Source organism: Solanum dulcamara, chromosome 1 (genome assembly GCF_947179165.1).
Source record: "Solanum dulcamara chromosome 1, daSolDulc1.2, whole genome shotgun sequence".
NCBI lineage: Eukaryota > Viridiplantae > Streptophyta > Magnoliopsida > Solanales > Solanaceae > Solanum > Solanum dulcamara.
Window position 1 is genome coordinate 47,824,192 of NC_077237.1, and position 15,970 is coordinate 47,840,161.

Genomic DNA, 15,970 nt, shown 5'->3' on the forward strand with positions numbered 1-15,970 from the left:
AATACAGTAAGAAAAATCATAGATAAAGTAGAGGTTTCACGAGACAAGTATGATACTCAAGAAGTCACTGTACCTGTGCCTTATAAAATAAAGTCATGCATGCTTATATCATATATCATATCCGGCCCTTTAGGGACTTGGTGAACTGTTGTATACATACATATAATATTCAGCCCATCATGGGCTTGGCACCATCATCATGTCCTCATGTCCTCATGTCATATCATCATATACATATACACCATACCCGTCCCTCTAGTGAGAGACTCGGTGAATTATGCAGTGAAACTGTGCACGAATACATACTCGGCCCATGACTCAGTGAAATATACATTAAGGCATGCACGAGTAGAGTAGTGAGTAACCATATACATTTAAATCATTTGAGACTCAATAGAATAATTAAAATGAACGATCATTTGAAAATCAAGACAATATTCATTTCAAGTAACCTCCGATTGACATTATAAATTATTCCAAATATGAATTATACAGAAGTATGATTTATACTAAAATACAACTTATACCAACTTGGATAGCTGGAATCATACATATGAGTCAAGACATAACGATATAAATTCTAAAAATTAAGAACATTCGTCATCCTAGTATATTTAAGAATAAGAGCTTCATTGGAATTTTATACATACGTCGTCCATTTGTTTCATAAGATCATGCCAAAAGAAAGAAAGATTAGATTTACATACCTTTAGCGTTTATATGAATATGTTGCCCAATATTTTCGCAATCTATATTAAAACGTTATGAACTATGGTTAAGCTATGGACATGAATAAAATGTACTCTACCGTTAGTAGGTTATTTCTATAAAAATTTGGACAGCACCTCCCCCTATATTGCTCGCTTTCCCCACTTTCAAATCAGACATATAATCATAAAGTAATATCAACAATCCAAAATATTGACATAAAATAAGATTTATTATTGACAACAAGCCTAGAGTGTTGCCAGTCGAGTTATGTTACCCAGAACAGTAAGTTCGAAAAACTGAGTACCTCAAGTTGTATCCAAATTTTTAAAATTGAAAACGGCAAAACTGGTCTTAATGACCTTCATGAAACTTTTAGATCTATGTCTTAACTTTTCAAACCAAAATAATTAAATTCAAAACTCATTTTGTAGAAAATGATATCATCAAAATACTAATAGCTATACATTAGGGAGGTTTCAATCAAGAATCTGGACAGAACTTGTCTTATGATTCATCCTCTTTTTTCGATATAATTACAGTAGATATAGTCTCCAACATAAACATAAGATTTGTAGGTACGTATATTAACTTTCTAAAATATATTTTTTTTCTAAAATCAAAGGTCTACACAATGAGATATTCAAGAATTACTACAAGCTACGTAATTCTAAAAATGGATTTGAACTCTTACAATCCCCACACACCTTATTCCTCCAAATTCAAGAACAACAACTCATCAACAACATCAAAACAATATCAACCATTATTATACATCATCACTAAGCTAATTCCATCCATTTAATCTACCTAAAACGGCCTCTTAACCTATAAATCTCAACAAATCTCCAAACGAGTTTATAACACTATTTTCTCCGTTCTAATCCTTTAAAACTCTAAATAAACTTGTTAAAAAATGGACTTTAATATTGCCTCAAGTTTGAATCAACCACATTAAATCTTCTCCTTATTGCCTGATATTTAGCTAAAATTGAAGCCAACGCGACGTGCAACAATTTTCTCTTCATGAGCTTTGGATTTCGGGACTCGAATTTTGGTGGGATTTGGTATTTCTCTCTAAGATCTTCCTCTCTCTCTCTATGGAAATTTCTGGATATTTTCTTATTTGAAAATGAAGAAGGAAGCTTAAAACATCCCTTAATGATGTGGTTATTGGGCCTGACACGAGTTGGAATCGGGTTGGGCCGAATCCACTATTCAGCTTGACCCCTCTGTCTTAAAACATTCATATCTCCTTATTCCGATGTCATCTCCAGATTCACGACGTATATTTGGAAATATATTTCAATTGTATACATTTTTCATTTTGAGGGTTTTCCCAAATTACTAAATTATAAAGGGGTTATGGCCTCCCGAAGTTAGCTTACCCGAAAATGTGACTTTAAGAAAAAAAATATATTTGATGGCTTCTATTTTGATTTGGCTCAAGGGTCCTTCTTGAGATGTATTTTACTTCACATAAATTATCCATATAAATTTTCATTTATAACAAATCATGACATTTTAAAATTCAAAATTAAAATTCCTTGAATTTATATCCGTTAGCTCACGAATAGTCCAAGATGCAAAAATAAGGAATGTAACATTCTGTATTTTGCCTTCTACTTCTAAAATCTCACATTTCTTGCCATTTTTCTATGTGAAACTTGAAATATACATAGTCTGCGGATCCAACAGTGGATTCCCCTGACTATCTTCAAAATACAGGACTATTTGTGGCAAATTCTCTTTTCTCTCATGCCTTTGTCTCTTCTATATGAATGTTTAAGAGTCCATTGTCATTAGAAGAAGTGGTGTCCTCTCCCTTATTTTCCTCCTCATATTCTTCAACTCTATCACCCCATGTCCTGTTTTATCGGAGTTTCCTCCTTAGCCTTCTCTATCTCTGAACACTTAATTTCCTAATCCGCAACTACACCTAAAACCTTTCCAAAAGAAGCTTCAACCCAATGCTTAGCAAATTATTTCCTCTTGCTTGATGATATGCTCTTAGGTACTTCAAGATGACGGATTTCCCTTGTCCCTATAGGTGTTGTATTACAGTATTAGTAATTTTCTTGAGTGTATTCTCTTCAACCTCAACTTTTCTGTTGTCCTTGTAAACTGGTCTTATTTCTGTATTTTTCTGCAATTACATATTCTTTTCATTCTCTTCTCCTATTATTTGCTACTGTGAACTCTGTGAGTTAAGACTATCCCCTTGGTCTTTAGTGCATGAAATTTGTTCTATATACTGACCTCTGTGCCAATTTTAGAGTTATTATGATCTTTCTCGTTTTATTTTCCCCCTTCTCTTTATCAGTGAACACCCTCTTATCCTTTATAGAATCCCATTGACTTATGTCTCCTACCACATTTCCACTAGAAAGAATTCTAGGAGGAAACTTGTAGACAAGTGGTGTATTTCTTTTGGTATGCGTGTTGTCCTTCTTCGGGCTCCTACTTTATCTTCCCTTTTCAATTTGTATTTCGGTCAGTTCCAAATGCAAGTATCTACATTCATCCTCATGATGCCTTTGTAACTAGCATTCTGAACAATATTTCAGAATATAATCATATTGTATCTTTACCTTCTCCTCCTTAATTTCACCTGTACCCTCATCTTGAATCTCCATTTTAACTATCTTAGGTAAATCAACTTGTAGATCGACAAGAACTATTATTCTAGCATAACTTGGCCCAATCTTATTTATTTTAGCCGTATCCTGGGGTAATGGCTTCCCAACAGCTGAAGCAATAGTTAATAGGGCCTCTGTCATAAAAAAATATGGTTAATTAGTTGGGAAATGAAATCCATGCCATAGCTTTGGTAGTCTCTTCATCAATCTTGAATCTAGTATCATATATCAAGGTCCTCATTTGGGGAGAGATTCCATCTTTGGACTTGATATAATATGCACTCTTATTCATCAAGTTCATAAATGATGCACAAGCGTTAGTCAAACCAAAAGATATAACAAGAAGCTTAAAGAGACCATATCAGGTTTGGAAAGACATCTTTGGGATGTCACATTCTCTAACTTTCAACTAATTATAGCCTCATCTGAGGTCTATCTTTGAAAAACAAGTGGCTCCCTGAAGTTGTTCAAAAAAATCATCTATTTCGGGAAGAGGATACTTAATCTTTATGGCTAGTATGTTCGACTGGCGATAGTCAATACACATTCTAAGGTAACAATCTTTCTATCACACAAATAGGATAGGAGGGACCCAAGGTGAGACACTCTGCCTAAATGAATATCTTATCTATTAGATCATTCAACTACTCCTTCAACTCTTTCAACTCAGTGGGAGTCATTCTACATAGAGGAATAGAGATAGGCAGTCTATCTGGAAGAATATCAATCCCAAAGTTGATATTTCTTTTAGGAGGGACTCCAGGAAGATCATCAAGGAAGACCTCGGGAAACTCATTGACTAGTTCAAGGGATGGACTATCCACACTATCATCTCTAACTCAAACTATGTGAAACATATAACCCTTAGAGATTAACTTTCAGGACCTAACGTATGAAATGAATTTACCCCTAGGTACTGCTGGACTACCATTCCATTCTATGACATGTTCATTTTGAAACTGAAACTTGACAACTCAAGTTCTACAATCAACCAAGGTATAAAAAGCATATATCCAGTCCATACCCAGAATTACATCAAAATCAACCATGTCTTACTCAACTAAGTCAGGCATGGTATCTCTGTGATAAATAGACACATGACAATCTTTCTTGACCCTCTCAGCTAGAATAGACTCATCAACAAAAGTAGAAACACTGAATGTCTCATGAAGACGCTCGAAAAGGATCTCAAACTTATTATCCATATAAAGGGTCATAAAAGACCATGTGCCACCCGAATCAAGAAAATCATAAGCATCAAAAGTAAAGACTTGAATCATACTAGTGAAAAGATATTGTGAGTTCTCCTGATCCTAGCTACTAGAATAACATATAGAAAATTTGAACCTTTGCCTATATTTGAAGTGACACCTCTTTGATTATCTCAGAATGGGGGTGCCGAAGTAGAAGATTGGTCTTTGTTGCCCCACATCAGATGCTCTCTCTAAACATTTCCTATCTTCCCATATTTGAAGCACCCATTGGCTCCCTCTCTGCATTCTCCCAAATAGAGTTTACCATACTTGCTGCAAGGTAGTTTCCCTTTCTAACTTTGAGACACACTCCCTTGGAATTCACAATCCTTGGTGCTGAAAGTTGATGACTCTACGACTTATGCTCATACCTTTAATTAGGTACAAGTACATTTACTGACGACGGAGCATAGTTTGAAGACTTTTTCTAAAAGAAGGACCTATTTCCCATTCCTTGCTTATGCTCATTCTCTTGCCCAGATGATTTGTCTTTTTTTCTCAAGTGCTCCTCTCTATCTTTCGTCTTATCCTCCTCAACCTACTGAGCATAAACCATGAGGTTGGAAATATCCATGTAATAAATCAATAAGGAGGCCTTACACTTCTTCTTCATATGTTTACCCAGTCCGGACACAAACTTTCTCATCTAAGATCTCATATTTGGGATCATCTTTGGAGAATTTCTAGATAGCTGGATGAACTTAAGACTATACTCTTTTACTGTCCTTCCCTCTTTTTTTAGGTTTACGAACTCTTGAACCTTGACCTCCCTCAATTCTCTGGGAATGAAATAATCAAAGAAAGCACCCTAAAATTCATCTAAAATAGCAGGCTCAACATCTGCACCTCTACCTTCTTCCCACTAGTAGTACAAAAAATTTGCCAACTCCATGAGATGATTAGAAACCAACTCAACTCCCTCAACTTCAGTAGCACGCATCTCTTTAAAAAAATCACATCTCATTGATGAAGTTCAGGGGTCCTTCTCAACCTTAGAACCCATGAAAAATAGTAGGTTCATTCTCAACATATCTCGGATCCTCATCAAAACTAATGGCTCTTGAGAGTTAGATCTAAGAGCCGGTGAACTCTAGTAACCATTCCAAGCTGCTACTAACTGAGTGAGCATGGCAATTGCTCCTCTGAAGTCTACCTCCGAAGTAAGATGTTCCTGAATAGTAGGCATTTGGGTTTCATCCATAGATCGGGCAGGTAGAACCTCAGTGCTGGTGGTATTCCTCTGACTGTCGGTATATTTAGGAGGCATTATCTGCAAAGGAATAAACACACGAATTAGGAAGGAACTTTGTAGAGTAAAACTCTTCTGCACAAACTCAGAAAGTAAAGAAGTGAAATAATTTCTAATGCCATATAACCTCCTGATTATAAGTGTGGTGTATGACACACCAATAACCAAGACTCTACTAGACACAACTTCATATACATCCTAGGACTCTTGAACTCTGTGCTCTGATACCAAGTTTGTCACGCCTCAAAAGCGTACCCTAGGCATGGCCGACACTCAGAGACCATTGTTGGCCTCGTGTGAACCACTTTATCCAATCACTCCCTCACACGCTCCATAAAATACTCAAGAAAATCAAATAATGACATTCGAGTGGGATAACATCTCAATACCTCAATAAGGGGTAATTTAGTTAATCTTATAATAAAATTCTCAAAATACTCAAGGTATAAAGTAGATCAATCTCATGACTCAATACTTAAAAGTAAGATTTAAAACTGTCTCTAAAAGTACCAATCTGACTCAACTCCTACTATCTATGAAACCTTAATCAAATTTTAAGAATGTGTTGAGACAAGTTCACAGCTACCTCAAAAGAAACTACTCATAAGTAATAACTAAAATAAATGTGATTCCTCCAAAATAAACGAGGTCTCACTATTATCAGGAAGGGAAATAGATCTTTAATGGAGATTCAGTTGATGATTTATAGGACATGTATCTGTAGCATAAAATGATGCAAGCCAAATGGCTTCAGTACATGGAGTGTACGAGTATGTAGAATAGCTGAAGAAAACACAAATCAACAACTAAATATCAAGGAAACTAATTCAACAGACTCAACTCAAGAAACTCAACTCAAAGGTAACTCATATCATACTCCAAGTTGTATGCAAGTTTATGAATGAACAAGATTTGAAAGGCTACTCCAAAATATGAAACTCAACCAAATCAAATCATTCATTTTAAGGGAGTTTCTCCAACCGAAAACCATCACTTATGAGCTAATGATGATACAACGCTTTGCACTCCCGTTGCCACAGTCGTCCAATATCTTGCCAAAGTAAGGGGAAATCAACCTCAATGGATCCAAAATCAATCAAAGTTCATTGTTTTGGAACTTGAGAGGCATGACCTCTATCTTACGCTGGCTACGTAGTTTATGGGGTTTGAGTTGTTATTTACTCTTATACAAATTGATGTCAATATTACTTCCAACGGACTCAATATGTTCATAAGATCAATCAAATCAATATGACCAATTAACTCATTTAGACTCACTACTCACACTCTTTCAACCTCAATTATATGCACATAAACTCATTTACAAAATCATAATTCATTAAGTGCAAGAAAACCATTCTCTTTAACTCAAGAATAAATGCATGTAATGCAACAATCATTAATTCTACTGGGATTCATGGGAAAGAATTCATGAACAGTCAATGAGGATCATAAGAATCAACATGATATACTTATATATATAAGGAACTTGATGAGAAATCATATAAATAACACAAGAACTCAATCAAACCGGCTTAAAATTCAAACTAAATCTCAATTCTAATGAAACAAATATGTTAGGCATGAGGACGAACTCATTCCAAGGCATTTATGATTTTTCCCATGATTAATTGACTTCCAATTCCCCTAGTCCCTTTTATTCCTTTCTTGATAAGACTTTTGCCCTTGTTTCTTTTCCCCTTATCATTAATTGTTATCAATATGTCTATATTATAATTGAAACCTTTATTTTGGATTCAATCTAGTAGCTTGTAGTTCTTTATTTCTTTAATAGCCTACATGTTATACCTCAAGGGATTCGACCCCAACTTTATACATTGTGTTTATATTGTTACCAACCGCCTACACTTCAAATTATAGGGGTGTAGTGAAGCGTTATCAACTCTCAGTCACAATATCATGAAATCAACCAATAATGCATAAAACATGTCCCATATAATTATAAATGCACGTGAATGGTCCTTTAATGGAACCACAAATACACATACCTAGTTCTCTCATGGAACCTTAACCCAAACTATTAGTGTACCGGCATGGTTCTTGAGCCAATCAAAATTAGTTATTCATGTACCAATATGGTACCCGAGAAAACTATTATTTGTATTTTTGTACCGACAAAATAACTGAGCCAATTATTATTATTCCTATACCAACATTGTACCCTATCCAACCAAATATCACAATCAATCATGCATAATCACAAACACAATGAACAATACCACTTAAGTGCCACAAGTCACATAAATAAGGTCCATTTGGATGAGGTTATCAACATGGTATCATTTCATATTAGCCTTTTAGTTTTCTCCACATGATTGCACAAGTAATAGTATAAAGAAGTAGACATGCATACATACACAATTTGAAAATATACAAACCATTCCAATATATCAATGGCCAAAATACTAGGCCTCATTATGAGTACACATGAGTTTCCTTGATTACCACCAGTGAGACAAATAATAGTAAACTTGCATACATACACATATTAGAGAACACAAAACATACCAATATATCAATGGCCCAAATACTCTCATTATGAATACACATAAGTTCCCTTTGATTACCACAAGTCCTAAAAATGTATATAACCCAAAAATTTCATAACACTTAACCTTACAATTACCACTAAACAAACCCAACAAGAAAACTCAAGGTTAACAAGCAAGAACTAGAGAATCACCCCTTAGTTATCATTTTTCCCACCTTACTAGCAGTAAACAACAACCTTTAACCATCCAAAATCTATGCCCGAATGACTATGCATGAAGCCTTTCATCAATCTACAACATATTTTGCAGTTGAAAATAGGTATAAACTGCTCAGTTAAGAAAACCTAGCCTCCCTAGGCACCAAACTGCTACAACAAGTAAGTTGTGACATTAATCTTCCTTCTTATTCATGTTTTCTAAGGCTAAATCATCTAATAATAACAACTATAAGAGTAATTAATAAACTACTATTCCAACAAATACTTTAGACTTCCAACCCACTAGTTCTACCCTCCAATCTACTCAATAACTCTATATTTTGGAATGGTTAGATCAATTTGTATTCTCGAGGACATAATCTATCAATACTAACTCAAATTTGAGGAATTTTCAGCTTATTAATTTCCTTTACATCATAAAATTCTACCTAGGTTAAATTTATATCTTCACATTGATCAATCTAATGTTATTCTAAGGATTAAAGAATCAAACAAGTGTTAGATTGATGGAAAAACTTATCCTGAAGGAGAAAATCAATGGAAAATTGAAGAAATCACCCCTCTCTTACTCTATCCTAAACTTGAATGAGTTTTGGGAGTAAAATAATGTTTTAGTCTAAAAATTATATTTAACTGTGCATAGTCCACTATAGCGGCCCTACTACAAAAACCCAATTTGTGCTATAACGGCCTCAGCTTTTTAGCACAGACAGTTGTAAGACCCCGAAATTTAGAAAATTAGAACAACAAATAGGATTTCAGAAATATACTGATGTCATTTTGAACAAGCCTACCTATGACCCATACAAGGACCTACAAATTGTTGGAGGCAGTCGTAGAAAGGGCTCTGAGGTTAAAAATAATTAAGTGTTAAACCATTCTACGATAGTGTTGTACGGACCGTAGAAAGTTCTACAATCTATAGGAATGACTCATTATCTGAGATACAGAGACTTGTTTTGGGTTTCTTAAAAGTTAGAAGGAAGAGAGGTGTTGACGAATCATAGAACAGTCTAAGATCCAGAGACTTCGATTGTAGAGTCAGGGTCTAATTCCAGTAGCTACCTTTTTGGCTACATGAGTTCCACAAATGGGCTCCACAACCTATAGAACGACCTACGGCCCATAGGATGGGGTCGTAGAGTAAAACTTCAGAGACCATTATTGGAGCTCTGATTCTATAACCCAGTGTTACGACACGTCACTAGACCTATGACCCATAGGTCCATTTCGATAGAATTTAATGAGGGTTATCTTGGAAATTTTAAATCCTATCAATGCCTAGGATATGTCATTTTGGGATGTTTTTTTAACCCTATAAATGCCTAATCCCTCTAAATTTACTGTTACATCCCACACTCTAGAGCTCGGAATGTCTCTTAAGCTTCTTAGCAGTTACTATATGAGCCAGATAATCTAAAACACCATTAAAAAACTCTAAGAAAGGGAGAATGTGATACCCCATAGTAGAGAAGGTTGGAAGTAGGGTTATGAGGAGTTGGAAGAAGTTGGAGGCCAAGTAAGGAGTCGTAGGACTCGACTTACCTACGTAAGCTACTAACTTAGAAGTCCTACACACTTAAGCTACTTGAGTACACGTCAAGCTTAAGTAGCAAGGAGTGCATAGGCTCTTGAAGTAAGACGAGATTACGATCTCACGAAAGAGAAATAAGGAAACGACGCGCCTACTCAAAGAAAGTAGGTGATGCACCTACTTGGACAAGAAGGTGATGCACCTACTTAGGGTCAAGTAGGTGACGTAGTAGCTTGGGGTGGGCTCCACTGCCATGTGGCGGCATGTGATTGGCTGAACAACTTGAGGTGGCACCTTAGGAGGTTGCCACGTATTACCCTAGGGGGATACCACGTGGCACCTTCTAAAGTGGTGTATATATATGTATTATGTGACACTTAACTCTTTTGTTATCCAAAAATCAGCCAACAACATAGAGAGAAAAACGTGAAGAAAGAAAAGAACAAGGCAGCTATGGTCTTGAGAAACTAAGGTAAGTCTCAAATTTTTCTTCGTGAATTAATTATCTAAGGTGTTTCTCGGACACGAGGAGGTGTATATATGTGTATTTGGATGAATAATGAGTCGTTACTTCAGCCTTACACTTGGAAACTTGAGAGAAAGTTGAATGAACAAAGAGAGAACATTAAGAGCTAGTTAACAAACCCATTTTTGAATGGGACTGTTGTTAGTAATATTAGTATAACTTCTTTTATACATATTCGTTTCGAGTGATTCAATATTTTTTGGAAAGGTATTTCATAGGTCTATAACTCTCATTTATCCTTTAAAATCCATTTTTTCTTTTATCTGCTCGAAAAAGGGTGATGAAGTATAGAGGAGGTACTGCCCAGATTTTGGTTTTGGACATCTTACATAGACTGCTGTTGGTATTTTTAGCATATCGTTTTGAAAAGAATTAATGTAGGGGTGATTCTAAATTTTATGAGAACCTAATACACATGTATATAAGTTTCATGGAGGACATAAAGCCTGTTTCCCTCAATTACCCCTTAGAAACAAAGCGACAATGCAAGATAGTAAGCTGTCCAGAATTCACATTTTGATAGTTTGGAGTGAGTTGTTTGGGGTTTGTATTGTGCAATGTTGGTGTGAATTGCTTGTATATATGTTGAAAATTGTTGTTGTTTGTTGTCTGTAGTTATTAGGGAAATGATTGGAAATTCGAATATGGCATATTATAGGGAGGTGCTGACTGATTTCCGTTAACTCTTTAACTAGTAAAGGAACTAGTCGAGAAGATGAGCGAAGAAATGAGTTCTGTGAATACTCGTGCATAATTAAAGGTACTGAATAGTCAAGGGTTGTTGATGTTCGTATTTATTTCATATTGAATAGGTTCAAAGGACGACGAGGCGAATGGGATAAAGAGTAACTCATAAGAGGTATGTGAAGCTTCTCTTGGTATGTTTTTGGTATAGCTATGTAAAGCCTACCTTTTCTCTTTCTTTTGGCATGTCTTAGATGTAAGCAGGATATGATATGAACTTTGGGGGTAATTCCATTCCCAAGTTCTGAATATGACTTCAGGACCCTCACTCATTTTTAAATGTTAAAGTTTAAAGTAGTAACCTATTATCTTCGAGTCTTCAATAGGTTAAATTGTAATTGGAGGTATAGGCCTCTATCCTTAAGAGCTCCATAAGGACATACGTCTGGATCCTATAAGCTATTTGGCAACATTGTGACACATGTCTATAGTTCTTGATGCTCCATACAGTCCTTCGTGACACCTAGCAGGTACTTCAATTACTTCCAAGTGACGGTTCACTTGATGACTTTATTGAGTCTCAGATAATGATTTAAATTTTGTTTTGTTTCTCACTACTCTACTCGTGCATATAGTAAAACTTCTTTCGTCAACCCCAGGGCCGGGAATAGTAATCGTGGACAATTCCACTACATTATTCATCACACCCTCACTAGAGTGTTGGATACGTATGTATATATATGATGATGTGATGATGTGTTGTAATAAGGAGGTGATGATACTACAGTTATGATTCACCAGATCCCTGATAGGGCCGGCTATATTCAAAATTTGAGAATGCATGATTTTACTTTTCCAGGTATAGGATTCTGATTTGATATTTTATCCCCTACTTCTCTATTTCAGATATGCCTCTAGACGTATTATGTTATATTTTACATACCCAGTACATATGTCATACTGACCCTCCTTTTCTAGAGGGGGCTGCATTTCATGCCCGCAGGTACAGGTACAGGTTTTGGGAGTCCGTCACCTTAGGATCCCGCTCAGCTCAGCTGGAAGATGCTCCATTAGATCAGAGCCTAGTGTTTGGCATTGACCATTGATGTATAGTATTATTTTGTTATTTAGGAGTACGGCGGGGCCCCTGTCCCGCCATATATTGTCATTGATATTGTTAGAGGTCTGCAACTATGTATATGTGGGTTGTGTATATTAGTTTGATTCAGCTGGGTCTAATTGATGTATGGTATATGGTATTATGTTATGGTAGCCTTGTCGGCTTGCATGCCCTTTCATGTTATGACACAAATGAAAAGGGCTACAGATTTATGAAAATATTATCGCCCAATCGGGCTTTGTTACATGATATTATTTTATTTATAGTTCAATTTGATCACAACTGATAGTTGGATATATGGGGGGTTCTAAGTCAGACCCAGTTATGGCCTGCAGGGTTGGGTCATGATAGAAGTGGTATCAGAGCAGTTTGTCCTTAGAGTGTCTGCAGACCGTGTCTAGTAGAGTCTTGACTATCAATGTGTTGCGCGCCACATCTATAAACAGAAGGATACAGGACATTTAGGATGTTACCTTTCTTTTAAATCTGAGATCGTGCTATAGGTCTGAGTCATAGGAAAATTACTTATACTAACCTTGGATCTTAACAGAAGGATGACCCCAATAGAAGGAGGTAATTGACGACATGGGAAGTTACGAAGCACACTGGTAAGTAAAGTAAAGGCCCGAAAGATATCTGTCGGGTAAGGTATTGACATGTGATTGAAATGTAAAGTTGAAACCTGAAAGGAAAGCAGACAGAAAGTGCAACAGATGCAGTTTGAAGTTGGACATACGAGGTAAGTCCATCACTTTCATACTATTGTTAACGTTGAAAGCCTTGTGTGGCTACGATATGAGATAATATTTAAAGCTCTGTGTGGTTGTGATATAATATGAATATATATATGTGTTGTCCCTATGAGGCATTGTTGGTATTTTCTTCGTGCAGGTTGTGGGATAGTAAGAAGTATAGAGAAAACTCTGCCGAAATTTTCCCAGAACAAGAAAAAGGGAATAAAATATAGTTTTATAACATGTTTTTGAAATTGATACCGAGTACCCATATTATGCCAAATTAAAGCTGTAATAGGTACTCTTCATGTCGTCAATAAGGGATACCCTTTTTACTTGGGGAAGTTTATTTCGGAGAAACAAAAGTCTGTCTGAGCAGTACAGTTCAGACCACAGTATCTCCAGCCGTAATTGTGCGGTTGAAAAAAAAGAGAAGCTCAGGTTGAAAGGTAAGATGTCCAATAATTGAGCTTCACTCATTTTGAAAGTACTAAGCCCCCAACTCTTAATTGTAAATTAGATAAGTTGTTCATAATTGGAGGATAAACCCAAAAGGAGACCAGGTAGGTCAAGTATTAAAAGAAGTACTGTGATGTTTAAGAGATTCTAGTTTCTTTAAACAATGGTTGGAAAATGGTTTACGATAATAGTTCATAGTCCTCCACCGACTAATTGGGGAAAGAGCTACGAACATAAGCACCACAAAGAGATGTTAGGAACTGAATATGAGTACAAACAAAAAGGGGATATGTAAGTATGAATTGAACAGGGTGATACAATTATACAAGGATAAAGTAGGACCACTAGTAAGGTTCACTTAGTATATGTTGACTAAGTTAAAAGCCTGCGTTGAGTACGCAGTAAGAGCATGGAGCTTAAGATACAAAGAAATAACGCGTGTACACAACATCACCCCAAAAATAGTGGAACCCTTAAGGGACGAGGATGGCAAACTTAAGGAATAATTGGTGTAACCTACATTCACCCCAAGGAATAAACGGAGCAGCTTCCATTCATCTCAAGAAACAAAGAATATAGGTTGGGAAAGCCACTACTCTAAGAGAACATAGGACAATGAATGCCGTAATACAATATTGCCTAGTTAAAAGAAAATTTAGAACCACTACAAGTGTATTAACTTTTTATAAAGACAAGTAGAATATGGCCTCGAACAAGTTATTCCATGGGTCCCATTACTCAAGTACAGATTAATAGATGAGGTGTCGCACTATATATGAAAAGGGTTCTCAACGCTTCGTAATTTAGCCAAGGTTCCGTACCTGGATAATCAGGTTAGTAAAAAAAAATGCAGAAAGACGGGGACATGATACAATACCAAGTACATTAGGGAAGGAGACTGGACAAAATTGAGACTGGACATAGAGCAAGGTATAAGCGGATAAAGGTATAAGTACCCTCTAAGGGGGGGGGGAAGCAAGTAAGAAAACTGCAAAGGGTAAGATAAAGGTAATTGATGTGGCAACATGTTCGAGATAGATGCTTAAACTTCAATAAAATCCTTTGTTGAACCAAGTTAGAAGGATCTGGAAGTCGTCAATAATTGGATAGAAGTTAGAATGCTATGCAAGATAGTGTTAAGAAGTTTCTAGCAAGACCTGGAATAACATAATGCTAGAAGGTGGGTACGTATAAAAGCAGAAGAATATAGCAATGAAAGGATATCGAATAACTCAAGGGACACTACAAAAGAAAATGACAGCATGCTAGACTAAAAGCCAAAATATTAGCTATAGAGTTGGTCGCAAATGATGTTACGATAGATGTATAACCAAGGACAAAAGAATAAAAAGCCTCCCGTGGTAGGAAATGAGAAGAACACAGAGTGAATAGGGGAAAGGAAAGAACTGCGACAAGGTGAGACCTAGAGAGACGACGCTAGGGTATTTCTCAGGTTAAGTTGAGCACCTTCTCACAGTTTTGTAAAGGTAAAGGAAGACACGAGATAACAACAATAAAGTGTTACCAGCTGGGGTAAGGAAAGTGTAAAATGGTTTAAGTAAGACGGGCAGAACTAGCTGGTTACTATAGGATGGCGAGCTCATATGCCAAACTTCTTTGGGACTATACCAACTTAGGATAGACGGCACTCAAAGTGTCTCTAAAGGTCACTATATGAACGAACTTTAGCGCTCCTCAGTAACCAACCCCAATGAATGGGTGTGTATAAAAAGAGGGGAATACAATAGGAGGAGTTAAACCAAAACGACCAAAAAGGGACATGGTCGTATTGGAACTAAAGATCTACCCCTATGCCGGTTACAAGATAATAGAGAAAAGGGCAAGGCAACACATAAAGACTAGTGAGACGACGCTAAGATAAATTTTGGGCTATGTTGAGTGCCCCGCACATTATTGCAATGATTACAATGAAATGTGACACGAGGACTTCCCAAGGAGGTCACCCATCCCAGTATTTCTCTCGCCCAAGCACACTTAACTTCTAAATTCTGGTGGAATTTAGTGCGATAGTGCGGGTGTGGTCGCACGAGATGGAAGAATCTGAACTAGCCGTAGAGAAACGACATGAGATTATGTTCCTAGAGTATTATAAATTATGTTGAGGTTATTGTTAAAAGGATTTAAGCAACACAAGAAGGATTAGCTAATTGTTAACTGATGATGCACTCGAATGCTACAGCTCTTCAACATAGTACCAGTTAATGAGAGACAAACCACAGAATGGCTATATGGGCAAGTGGGCGAGAGAATTTCGACACCACTTGGCAAACAACTCTGAGGGCGAGAAAGCAAAACCCAAAAGGTAAGGGTAC

General features: G+C 36.4%; 1 pseudogene; it reads right to left on the reverse strand.

Moving 5' to 3' along the window:
* Nucleotides 1-15,567: 15,567 nt before the first annotated feature.
* On the reverse strand, nucleotides 15,568-15,687 carry LOC129904192 (5S ribosomal RNA; annotated as a pseudogene).
* Nucleotides 15,688-15,970: the final 283 nt, after the last annotated feature.